The sequence below is a fragment of the Ambystoma mexicanum genome, chromosome 3q (genome assembly GCF_040938575.1).
Source record: "Ambystoma mexicanum isolate Mex_15411 chromosome 3q, UKY_AmexF1_1, whole genome shotgun sequence".
Classification (NCBI taxonomy): domain Eukaryota; kingdom Metazoa; phylum Chordata; class Amphibia; order Caudata; family Ambystomatidae; genus Ambystoma; species Ambystoma mexicanum.
The window spans coordinates 14354971-14367586 of NC_090926.1; the positions used below are offsets into that span (position 1 = coordinate 14354971).

General features: G+C 48.9%; 1 long non-coding RNA gene across 1 annotated transcript in view; it reads left to right on the forward strand.

The window, feature by feature from the left end:
* LOC138582017 (uncharacterized) overlaps positions 1-12616 on the forward strand; it is a 179878-nt gene that overhangs the window by 41345 nt on the left and 125917 nt on the right. The window lies entirely within an intron of this gene.

A 12616-nucleotide genomic window follows, 5' to 3' on the forward strand; every position in this document is an offset into this window, starting at 1 on the left:
CATAGAACTGGATTGTTTCCTAGTATCCAAAGATGGTAGTAATTTTAAATGAAAAGCAGGAGAGGTGGAAACAGACAAAAGAAATGCAAAAACATGGAAATATGATGTTTCTTATTTGGACTTTGGGTTCACATGGATCGCAGTTGCTGGACAAGTTAAGCTGCAGTGTGTGGTTTGTGGTGCTACATTAACAAGCCTGCAGCCAACAAAATTAAGGCGGCATTTAGAAACAAAACATGCCTATTTAACAAGAAAAGACCAGGGATTTGTTTGTACAGCAACTGCAAGCCATACAAAAGCAAAAAGACGCTGTTAAAAATGTGGCCTAGTACCTGAAAATGCTTTGGAAGCTTCTTACGACATTATCATGGGCAAAAACAACAAGCCCTATACAGATGCAGAGAAAGTAATTCTGCCAACAATTCTCGCTGTCAATCGGGTAATGCTTAGTGACGGTGCAACAGAGAAATGCAAAAGTATACCTATGTCTGACACCATAATTTTCTTCTGCATCACTGACCTGTCCTCTGAAGCACATTTGATTCTTTTTGTGAGGTACTACCTTGGATAATAAATATTGGAGAATTATTTTGTAAACCAATTCAGGGCAAAGCAACTGCATCCGTAGTCTGACATTAACTACTTCCTAAATTCCCACTGTCTAAAGTGGGAGGCATGTGTTGGTATTTGCATGGATGGTGCTCCTTCAATGTGTGGTGCTAGAGCTGGGTTAAAAGCAAGTGTTGGCAGTAGCTCCAGATATATTGTGGACACACTGCGTGATCCCCCGGGAAGCTTTGCCTGTGTGCATTATGGGGAATCAACTCTCAGAGGTGCTGACTTCTCTTGTAAAGATTGTACATTTTATTAAGATACACTGTACAAGAGCCTGTCTGTTCGCCACGTTATGTGCAGAAATGGGAGCTGAACATGATGCTTTGTTGTTTCACACAGAGGTCAGGTGACTTTCCAGGGGAAAGGTTTTAAATCACGTTTAGGAACTCGGGGGGGGGGGGGGTCGGAAGTGAGACACTTTCTCTTGGGTTTAGACCAGACGAAAGAAGAGCCTCTGTGTGATTCACACTGACATGTACTGTTAGCTTACTATGGCGACCTCTTTGAAAAGCTACATTTTCTAAACCTCTCCCTGCAAGGCACAGAAAAGAAACCATATCATTGGCTATGAACGGAAAAATATCAGCATTCAAGAAGAAGCTGGAGCTTAGGAGGAGGAGGAGGGTTGATGTCTGCATTCCGATGCTTTTACATTGTTAGTAGATGCTCTTGAGGAGATGGAGTATGATCTTTTATGTGTTGCTGAACTAATAGGAAACCATCTCAGAACTAGTCTCAAAGTACTTTCCAGAGGACAATTGTATTAATGCCTGAGTGGTTCAGTCTTTCCTAGCAGATGTAGGTGCTCACCTACCAATACAACTCCAGGAGGAACTAATGGAGCTTCAGAGTGACCGCCTACTGGAGAGCCAATTCAAAAAATTATCTTTGGGTGGATTTTGGCAAAATGTAGAGTTTCCAACTTTATCCAAATGTGTTACTTTTCAGTGCCTCGTAACTTTGCGAGATTGGATTCTCAGCCCTTGCAGCCATAAAAACTAAATATCGGTCAAAGCTGGAAGAAAACATGGTTGGCTATTGCAAAAATTGAACCCAATAGTGACAGGCTGGCTGCTGAAACAAAGGCCCATCCTTCACACTAGTTCTCCAGTATGCCACTGTCCAACTTGCAAGTGACTGCATTGATTTTAATCAAGTTGTTGTACTTAAGAAACAAATTATTACATGTCAAATGTTACTGTAGGAAATAAATACCCAACACTACTTTTAGTCAAGTTCTCTGTAGCAAAACATTTAGAATGCTGTGTTTACAAATATTTGCCCTCTAATCTAATTTGAGTTACTGCAAGCAATGATTTTTTAAAGAATTTGGTGTTTGGTACCCACACCTCCATTTGGGGCACCATTCTACACCAGCAGGGGGTAACCTTATTGCTATCTTACTGGCACCGCTATATGTTAACATATATTTTGATTGCTAGTTTGGAAGAGCACTTAGACCCTCCGTGGTCCCTAGGGGACAGTGCACGTGTGGACTTGAACAGCAGTAGCTTAATGTACTAAACAAATCCTTGCAAGATCCCTGGTTGCTTTTTGAAGTGGTCCATTATCCACGTGCTTGCTGTGCCCTTGTGTGCAACGTTGCTTTGTGAATGGTACGGTGCATATACAACTCATACACATGACCACACCTTCAGTGGGTTCAAGCAATCATTCCAGTGCTTTACTATGAAGGAAAGAGTTGCACAGGCCCAGCGATATTCAAGATTTGACTCAGTCATCTGCTTAAGAACATTGCAGTGTTGCATAGCCCCTGTGAGAATGTGTCTATTGTAAATAAAGGGCACACTGCTTGTAATTTTCAAAGTTGCCCAGACAGCTGCATGCGGTGCACAGACGCCCGCTGGCATAGATTTCCATTGTGTGGGGATTGTTGATGTGTGGCTCGTGTGAAGCGTGTGCGACTTTTGCAGCATCTTTAATATTGCTTAATTCTGGAGCAGGTTGCCAAGTGGCAAAGTTTTGTTTGGCTGACATGGAGGCTGGCTACGTTTTGAAGTGTGCGGCAGGCTGTTTGAGCCACTGTGCAACACAGGTTGTGCTGCACACACTGCCTGGTGTAGTTTCAGGCTGGGGATGGTTGAAATGCCTTAATGAATGCATTCTTTGATTCCTGCATTCCTGCTTCTGGTGGCACAGGGCGCTTTGGGCTTTACTTTACAAAAGCTCCAATTTGATTTGCTGTTGTGATTCTGCGCACAGAGAAGAGTTGCAGATATTGGCCATCCAAGCTATCATTAAGAAGGGAGAGAAAAAGGCTCCTGTAACGAAACAGTGGACAGATGCTCCCCATCTATGTATTTCTCTTAACAATGCTTGCAACCTGATCATTGCTTTCACTTAAGCCATTGAGCACCAACACACACAAGAAAGTGGTATCCATTAATTGTCCAGCAAGTGAATTTGCTTTAGAGTCTTGAACCCCTCACCCACCTAAAAAAGCAAATTGTCTGGCATTAAAAGAAGGTCATTTTGTAGTGTGATGCTTTTGAATATAATTTTGTCACTGCTAGAAGAGGCAGAGCTTTTTACAGCATTTATTTTAAAGAACACATAGAGGGCTTGTCTACCCCTGTTTTCCATTGCCTTTTCGGTTCACAGTAGGGCAACTTGTGTCAGCCTTTATGTGCGGGGGACAGCGTTCTAATTCACCCATGACTCGTTCTGTACTCTACATTTAGTTTGTTCAACAATTTGATGAAATCGCTACATGATTTAATATATACAAATGTAAGTTTCAAGGACTCAGGATTACTGCATGTTCTAGTTATACTTATGTCACATTCTCTATATAGGTTGATGAGGTTCCTGGAGTGAATTTATTGCCCCTTCAAAGTTGTTTGTTTTTTCCAACCAATTGACCTCAGCAGTTAGTTTGCCTGTAAACTCAATTGAATGCTTGCTAGGGCTAGTGATCCCTGTCAATTTTGAAAACTATCTTTTTGGTCATTGTTTATGATGACCTGGGGTGACTGTGTATTATGGTGATATTTTTTTTGTTTCTTATGGTGGGACCAGTTCATTCTCGTTAGATGTTGTGGAGCTTGGAGCTATTTTCTTGCTTTTCCAGATTTTTCAGCAGTCTTGTGTATGTTATGGTTTTTGGAATTTATATAGCACTCTATATCATTGGTATGACCACAAAGCGCTAGTGGGTTGAATACCCTCTGGGACTGTAGTCCAGGTCAGTCGAGAGAGTAATGTGTCACATGGTGCTTGGGTGCACCGATTATGTGCGCAGCTGATGCGATTGCCTAATGGTAGCTGCATCCTAGCATTAGGTGTGGTATTTGAGATCAGTTGAATGTGTGCAGTCTGGAGGTTGGTCACCAAGACTGGGTTCAGGCTGCGTTAGGCCTGTGTAGGACCCTTATGTGTGCAGCTAAGCCGATTTTCGTGGGGTATAGCTGCGTTCTAGCAGAATGTTGAGGTGTTCATGGAGCATTGCTTGTATGTGAGCAGCTACGCCGAATTGATTGAGGGTTTTAGCTGTGCTCTATTTATTGTGTGTTGGTGGTGGTGTAGAGTAGAGAGTGAGCATAGTGATAGGAGAGGTGAGTGTCTGGGTCGGGTTCTGTTCTTACGAGCCCACTATTCCGGATTTCAATTACGCGTTTGCTGCATTCAGAGTAAACTCATTAGTGACTTAATAGTCGCATTCAGTGGTGTCATTGCTTGGTATCTCTTGGAACATTTGTCAGCAGGTTGCAAGGTCTCAGCAGCCTTAGATTGTCGTAATCAGCATTATGGAAAATATAGGTTTCTAGAGCTTTGCGGAAAGCCATGTAGTCTTGGGTGTATCTAATATGTGGGGTGAGTGAGTTTCACAGAGTTGGGAGCAAGGTTGAAAAGGCGGATTCTCCGATCCTAATAGAATTAGAGGTTGGAATCACTAGAAGGAGGGCAGTGCTTGATCTTAGGGTGCATGATGGGAGTTAGGGCTTTATCTCCTCTTGTAGGTACATTGGGCCAGTCTTGTGCACTGCTCGATGGGTAATGCATAGGGTCTTGAAGGTGGCCCTTTGTCTGACTGGGAGCCAGTGGACGGTGCAGAGAGCGAGGGAGATGTGGTCTCTGGGCCTCATTACGACTCAGGTGGTAAGTGATCGAAATTACCGCCATGGCGTAATGAGCGTTAACGCCATGGTCCGATGGCGATAAGAGCGCCATATTACGACCCATCGCGCACGAGCATTACGCCATGGCGGTAACGTAAACTACGCCATGCCGTAAACAGCCCTACCCGGCCTCGTTAACAGCGCAGGGTGACCTACCGCCACCCATCATTGCGCCGACCGTAGTCAGCGGTCACTGTAATTAGCGGTGACCGCAATTAGGCGGAACCGGAAATAGCGTAATCGCGGTGGAACGGGAAAAAGCACAGCGGCCATCTTAAAAAACACAATCCATTGCCATCCTACCCAACCACACCACAACCAACCCTCAAACCCTGACATTCCCATAACCCACCCATTTCCTCAGCCAACCATGCCGAAAGTTGTCAAGAAGGCATGTGACAGGCAGCGGCAGGAGCGCTTCAGTCGTGAGGAACTGCAAATGCTTGCAGACACGCTCCAGGAGAAGGCCGACGTTGTCTTCTCCACTGAGATGACCCGGACAGCCATAGGCCGCAAAAAGGAGGTGTGGGAACTTGTGGCACAACGTGTCAGTGCTGTTGGAACCACACCACGCACCTCCAAACAGTGCCGCAAGAGATGGGACGACCTGCGGATCAGGGTCGGGGGCATTATGTCTGCCAACCGTAGCCTGGCCCTGGGAACTGGCGGGGGAGCAGACTCCCCACTGAAGATGCAGCTATGGGAGGAGACATGTGCCTCTCTGATTGGCATTGAGTGCATCGAAGGTGTCGGCGAGATGGAGAGAGGGGCCCCGACATCTGGAGACACAGGTAGGTGCCTCATTTCCAGCCTTGCAAGACACCCTGATACACTTGCACGTGACAATCACAATGTGGCAGACGCAACACATCAGCAGATGAGCCACACCCTGCGCACATGCAGCATGTACACTGTACAGTAGGCAGACACACACCTGCATGCAAAACCGAACCCAAAGGGAGGCAACCTGTATGTTACGGGCTACTAACTCCACCATCTATCCATTACACTCTTCACAATGCCTGCTCAATGTCCGCTGAACCATCAATAACAGTCACCCTCCTCTGCTCCACCACAGGCTCGCAATCGGACACTGCCAGGGACGACAGCACCAGCACCCCAGCCAAGAAGGCCAGGAAAGTGGGAGAAGGGAACCATGCATCCACCTCTGCTGGACCCAGGCAGAAACCACGCCAGGCTGAAGAGGCCAGGGCAGCAAAGTCCCCCGAGGAAGGGGTCGTGACTGCGCCTGCAGCCCAACAACACCCACTGTTGCCCACTGAGGGCAATGTGTCAGCAGGGAGCAGTACTGTTGGGGAGACTGCAGCCATCGCTGCCTGCTCCGACAGTGATGTGGAGGATGACACTGGACTTGACCACAACACGCAACTGCACTCACCACACCTATCCCCAATCAGCCATCATGGAGATGACACCCAGGGCCCATCGCCAGCTAATTCATGGCCAGCAACTCCAAGCCCAGTGGGAGTTGTGGAAGATGGGAGTAGTCCCACTGGTACCCCATTGGCACCCTTCATTGGGCCAGAATTCCAGCTGTCGCTGGAGCAGATTGCCAACAGGCAGGAAGCACTGGGCACATTCCTCACGCAGCATGTTGCAGAATGTGGAAGTGCCAGTGCAGCCATGGAGAGGAGTGCTGATGGCATCAGGGCTGCCATCCAAACTGCCAGCAGGGACATATGCACCGAACTTGCTGCAGTGCGGCAGATGATGAGCCAGCTCATCCAGACAATTGTGGACACATGCCGTACTGAGCAGCCCGGTACATCCTCAGCTGCAAGTTCAGCACAAGCCTCTCCCGTCCGCAGGTCATCCAGGACCCTGAGGAGCACAGGCAGGGGGGGCCCAGGTTCCGGGAGAGGGGGCAGTCAATAGTGTGCTAAACTATACACACTTCAACACGGGCACTGACATGTTTGCAGGGTGTTCAGGGGGGAGGGGGAGGGGGGAATTGGGTGTGTTGGAGTGTTCAGGGGTAGGGGGGAATTGGGTGTGTTGGAGTGTTCAGGGGGAGGGAGGGGGAGGGGGGAATTGGGTGTGTTGGAATGTTCAGGGGGAGGGGAGGGGGGAATTGGGTGTGTTGGAGTGTTCAGGGGGAGGGGGAGGGGGGAATTGGGTGTGTTGGAGTGTTCAGGGGGAGGGGGAGGGGGGAATTGGGTGTGTTGGAGTGTTCAGGGGGGAGGGGGAGGGGTTCTGTTATACCTATTCAGAAGAACAATACACTATTTCTTTTCTCGCAAACGAAATGTGTGGACATTGCTCATTGCGTATGTGTGCTTTATTGTTTTACAGTCCACAGTGTTGACATACCAGACACACACAGTGCCCCAAGTGCCATCCATATGTTACACACTCGCCTTGTGTGCTAGAAGTATCGGTCAATGACATTGTGACACATTATATGCCCCTCCTGTGCATCGCTGCCTCCCTGAGGTGCTGCCCCATCCCCATCACCATCATCCCCATCATCAGGTGGTTGTGGTTTTGCGTCAGGGGGCAGAGGCACAGCACATATTGTGTAGCATGACACATGCCATGACGATCTTTGCAACCTTCTCATGGCGGTACAGGAGTGCCCCGCCAGACCTGCTGAGGCAGCGGAAACGTGCCTTCAGTAGGCCAAAAGCATGCTCTATCACCACACGGGTACGTGCATGGGCATGGTTGTAGTCCTCCTCATGCTGGTTCGATGGGTTCCGCACTGGTGTGAGGAGCCACCTCTTCAGGGGATAGCCCACATCACCTGTAAAATGTGAGAAAATAATGTGTCAGGAACGAGATTGATATGTGAACATGACGCACAACCATGCCTTGATTCTGACTGTTACTGTGCACCAATTGGAGTTGTGGTTATGGATTTACACTGTGCAACCAGTATGTGTTCATGGCTCTCATGTACTGTTTGGCATGCAAAAACACAATGCAGGGGGGACGATTGCCTTGTGAGTGGCCATCCACTGTGTCCGTTCAGGCCGTCATTCATGTGACCTTGCACGTGTCCTGTGAGCTTGAAGCTCACATGATAGCAACATTGATGTCTGGCTCATTATGACCCCAGTGAGCATTACTGGTGTCAATGGGGACAGTTTGTGGGTCTTGTAGTGGTGCATTGATGTTCCTGCCTGTCATGTGCCTCCTTTGTGCGCAGTTGTGGGGGACAGGCCTTTTAGTAGTTGGTGCATGGTGACGTGCATGTTGGTGGTTTTCTTTAGGGTCAATGCGGTCACAATTTGCACAATGCACTTGCAGATGGTTGTGTCGTTTTTGGGATGCACTTTCATTCACATGTTGGGATGATTAGGTCAGGCATGATGTGTACACTACTCTGTTGACGTCAGTGCTGCCACAGGGAATGATCTGGCTACTGCTAGTTGCACCCATGTGACGTATGCATCACCCCCCTGTATCTGCCAGATGAAATATGCATTGGTACGTCATTCAACACCCACTTTGCATTTCCATGCTCATGACATTAGACTCACCGAGTAGGTAGGATCTTGGGCCTGCATGTCGCTCCATGTAGCGTGGTATTGTGGAGTTCCGAAGGACCATAGAATCATGGGTTGATCCGGGGAATCTGGCACAACAATGTGTGATGATCCTGTTGGAGTCACAGACCATTTGCACGTTGATTGAGTGGAAATGTTTACGGTTGTGGTACGGTACCTCCATGGCATGTGGGACCACCAATTCAACATGGGTGCAGTCAATGGCACCAATGCAACCAGGTATGCCGGCCAGTGCATGGAAACCCACTTTGGTGTTGGCAATCTCCTGGGCAGACCGTGGTAATGAGATGTGGTCATCTGTGTGCTTGAGGAGGGCATCGAGCACTTGCATCAGTGTACGCGAGAATAATGGTTGTGATATGCCATGCAAGTGCCCCACTGTGTGCTGGTAGGTGCCTGTGGCCAGGAAGTGGAGCACGGACACTACCTTCAGTAGGGGGGGGGGGTGGCAGTGGGTGTTTCAATCATGCTGACGATGTCGTTGTGTATCATGTCCACAATGGTGGTGATGGTGTCCCGGTCCAGTCGGTACAGGGTGTGGATCTGCTCAGCGGTGAGGTTGAATGGGCTGGCTCTGATGCGTGGGATTGGGGGCTGCCTGCGTGGTGGCACTGGCTGTGCTGGTGGGGCTTGCTGTGCCTGCCTTGCCCTCCTTCTCCTCCTGCGTCTCCTCTGTGCAGCCTGTTGTTGTTGTTGTTGTTGTTGTTGTTGTTGTTGTAGTTGCTGTTGTAGCACTCGCATTGCTATCAGGTCCTCCAGCCCCAACATTGCTAGTCCTATTGGTATCATTGTGGAGTGTGACTGGGTGTGGGAAGGGGTGGGGTGTGCTCTTTTTGTACTTCCTGAGTCTGTATTGCCTTCACCTGTGCTGTTTCTGTGCACCTGTGGCAGCTGCATTCACTTTACATGGCCCTTTACGGTTGGTTCGCGATGGCGTAATTAGCATCATTGCGGTAAGGTACTTAACGGGCTGGGTGATGGCGTTAGGGGCATGTCCGCTTGGGTCGGCATTCGCGTACCTTTCCGCCATGGCGCTAAGTACGGTATGGATGTTCGGGTGCGCGCGCCCTTGGCGCAGTCAGCGGCAGCGTTAGCTAGGATGCCGCTAATGACACCGTAGTTTACGGTCACGGGTCGTAATCGGCCCTAGCGGAAGACGATGGCGGTAATCGTTTACCGCCATCGTTTTTCGCTTTGCGCCAGGGTCGTAATGAGGGCCTCTGTGTCCCAGGGTGAGGAGGAGTTTGGTGGCAGCGTTTTGGGCTCTTTGGAGTTTAAGTTGGTATGCTGGTGCTCTCAGGCATAAGGAGTTGACATAGTCCAGTCTCAACATAACAATAGACATAACAGCAGCGAGTCTATTGGGGTAGGAGAGGTAAGGGAAAATGCATCAGGAGAGATAAGGAAAAATGCGTCTAAAGAGTTTGAGGTGGTAGTGACAGGATTTTGAAACATTATTGATCTGACGGGAGATAGTTCGGCCTGAGTCCATAGTGCAGCCTAGGTTTTTGACTATATTGTAAGGAAGGGGGGGCTGGAACAAGGGAGGGGGGCCATGGGAGCAGTTATGGGATAAGGGCAGTATTGCCGCACACCATGATTTCAGTTTTATCAGGGTTCAATAGGATGTGCTTACTTGTCATCCAGCGGTCAATATCACTAAGAACAGCTTCAAGGTCGGGGTGTGGGCTGGTGCTTGTCTTGGGCATTCTTAGGATAATTTGGGTATTGACAGCGTAGTTGTAACAGGAGAGGCTGCGCACGCGCGGATGTTTCCTGGTAGAGTGGTCAGATGGAGGTTAAAAAGGAGAGAAAAAGTGGCATGCGCCTTGGGGTACTCCAGTGTTCACAGTGCGTGCAGTTGAGAGAAAAGGGGAGAGGAAGGCAATTTGTTTCCTGTTGCTGAGGAAGGAGGCAATTAATTTGAGTGCCGGTCCACGGTTTCCTAGGGAGTGGAGGTTGTCAAGGAGGATTGAATGGTTAACGGTGTCAAAGGCTGCAGAAAGATGGAGGAGAATCAGTGCAGCGCAACCCTCAGTCTGCTGCAACCTTGAGATCATCCCAGATCGAGATCAGAGTGCTTTCTGTTCCATGTCGGGGTCTGAAGCCTGATTGTGCGGGGTTGAGGAGTTTGTTAGATTGTACAAAGCAGTTGAGCTGGGAGTATGTGGTCCCGTCAATGAGTTTTGTGAGAAATCTGGTGTTGGAGATCGGCTTTTAATTCTTGGGGTCGAGGGATACCTTTTTTAGAAGCGGCTTGACATGCGCTATTTTAAAGTCTTCTGGAAAGATGCCCGAGGTGAGGGAGTTGTTTAGTATGACTCTTGCATGTTCTCCTGTGCAGGTAGAGGATAATATTTATTTAAGAAAAGAGGCAGAGCAGGGGTTGAGGGGAGGCCTGGAAGGTCTGCTGCCAGATAGTAGGTCAAGGAACTGGTCTCTGGAGGTGGGTTTGAAAGCGTTGAAGGTTGGTAAAGTGGGCATCGGACCATGGGATCAAGAGGGGTCGGTGTAGGGTAGGGGGATGAGTGAAAATTTGGTGTTAAGGGTTGCCATTTTGTCAAGTACGGTGTTGTAGAAATGTAGCGAGAGGGAGTCACAGAGTGATTGTGTGGGAGTGGATTGGGCAGAGGTACAAGTAGGTTTCAGGAATTCGGAGATGATCTTGTGGAGTTCTTTGCTGCTGCTGCCACAGTTCAGAATTTGTTTATTGTAATAAGCTTTCTTGGCCTTTTGGATCTCGGATTTGTAATTACGGTGGTGAAGGGCGAACATGGATCTGCTGAGATCTGTTTTAGATGCTCGCCATTTGCGTTCAAGTGAGTTTGTTTTTTGAATGTCCTCAGGTGGGGTGTGAACCATTTGGTGGACAGTCCTTTGCATGTTTTTGCGGGCGCGAGGGAGGTGAGAGTAGTTAGTGATTCTTTAAGCCAGGGAGGATTCAATGGTTAAGGGTCTACCACTTCACAGCGTTGCTGGGGAACGGAGTAGGAGGGTTTCAGCTAGGTCGGGGAATACCTTGACTCTGTTCCAGCATTTGTGACCAAAGGTGGTGGAGGGGGGTCTGTAGGAGCAGGGGCTGGTGTGTGGATAGAGAAAGGGATGGCAAAGTCATCTGTCCAGATAAGCGGTTTGGGACTGGATAGATGGACGAGGACATGGGAGCTGAAAATCGCATTCAGGGTGTGCCCACCTGAGTGAGTTGGACCAATGGTATGTTGGGAGAGGTAGAGTGCATCAAGACTGTCGATCAGAGGATGGGTCATGGGGTTGTTGGGCATATCGAACCAGATATTGTAATTTCCCAGGAGTGTAAGAGATGGGTGATTGAATGGTAGCTATTGAGTCACATAGATTGTTGACAAAATGTCTGTTGTATCCAGGGGGTCTGTAGATGAGTAGGAAGCTGTGGGTGTATGTCGATGGTAGCAAGAGTTTTACTTGAAGGGATTCACAGGAAGCATTGCAAGCCTAGGATTCGGCGAGTGAGACGGTGAAATGGCGTTTGTAGAGGATTGCCACTGTGCCACCTCTGGAAGGTCTATTGTGGGCGATAAGCGAGTAGCCAGGGGGGAAGGCCTTGTGCACGACTGGTGCAAAACAGTTGGAGAACCAGGTTTCGGTGATAAAAATGTCAGGATTGTCAGAGGATAGAAGGTCAAAGATGCTGTGTCTGTTTCTTGCTATGGAGCGGGCATTAAAAAGGATGCATGTGACTTTGTGAGGGGAGGTGGTTTGCGTGATGCTCATCGCAGGAAGGGCTCTGTGGACATGGGTGCCTGGTGAGATGGGGATGTGGTAGGATCATTCTTGGTGGTTGATACTGGCAGAGAAGGGTTAGTTGGCGGACTGGATGCATGTGCACTTTGAGTGTCGGGTGAGAGGGTTACTTTCAATGAAGGGAAGGGATATGAAGGAGGGGTCTGCGGACATAGGTCGAGTAGGGGCTGACAAGGAAGGAGAGGGCGGTATGGTAGGTAGGGTGAGCGGGTGGGGAGTTCCTCAGTGGGCACAAGGATGGTGTGGTAGTGGAGGGGGTGCTTGTGATGTTTGGAGCATCATAGAGCTCTTCTGGCTTAGTGAGTTTGATATTGCGCGGAGGTGTATGGACTGGGAGTGTGGGGTTGTTCTCAATAGATGCTAGAAGGCAGATGGATGTTGGAGTGTTTGGGTGGGTGCAGGGGGGACTTGTGATGTTTGGAGCGCAGAGAGCTCCTCTGATCTTAGAGTTGGAGGTGGAGTGATGGTAGGGCGGTGGGCAGGTGGGGTTTGTGTGTATCGTTGTTCGGGGTGTGGGGCTGTGGTTTGCGACCAGATTTGGGATATAGGGGG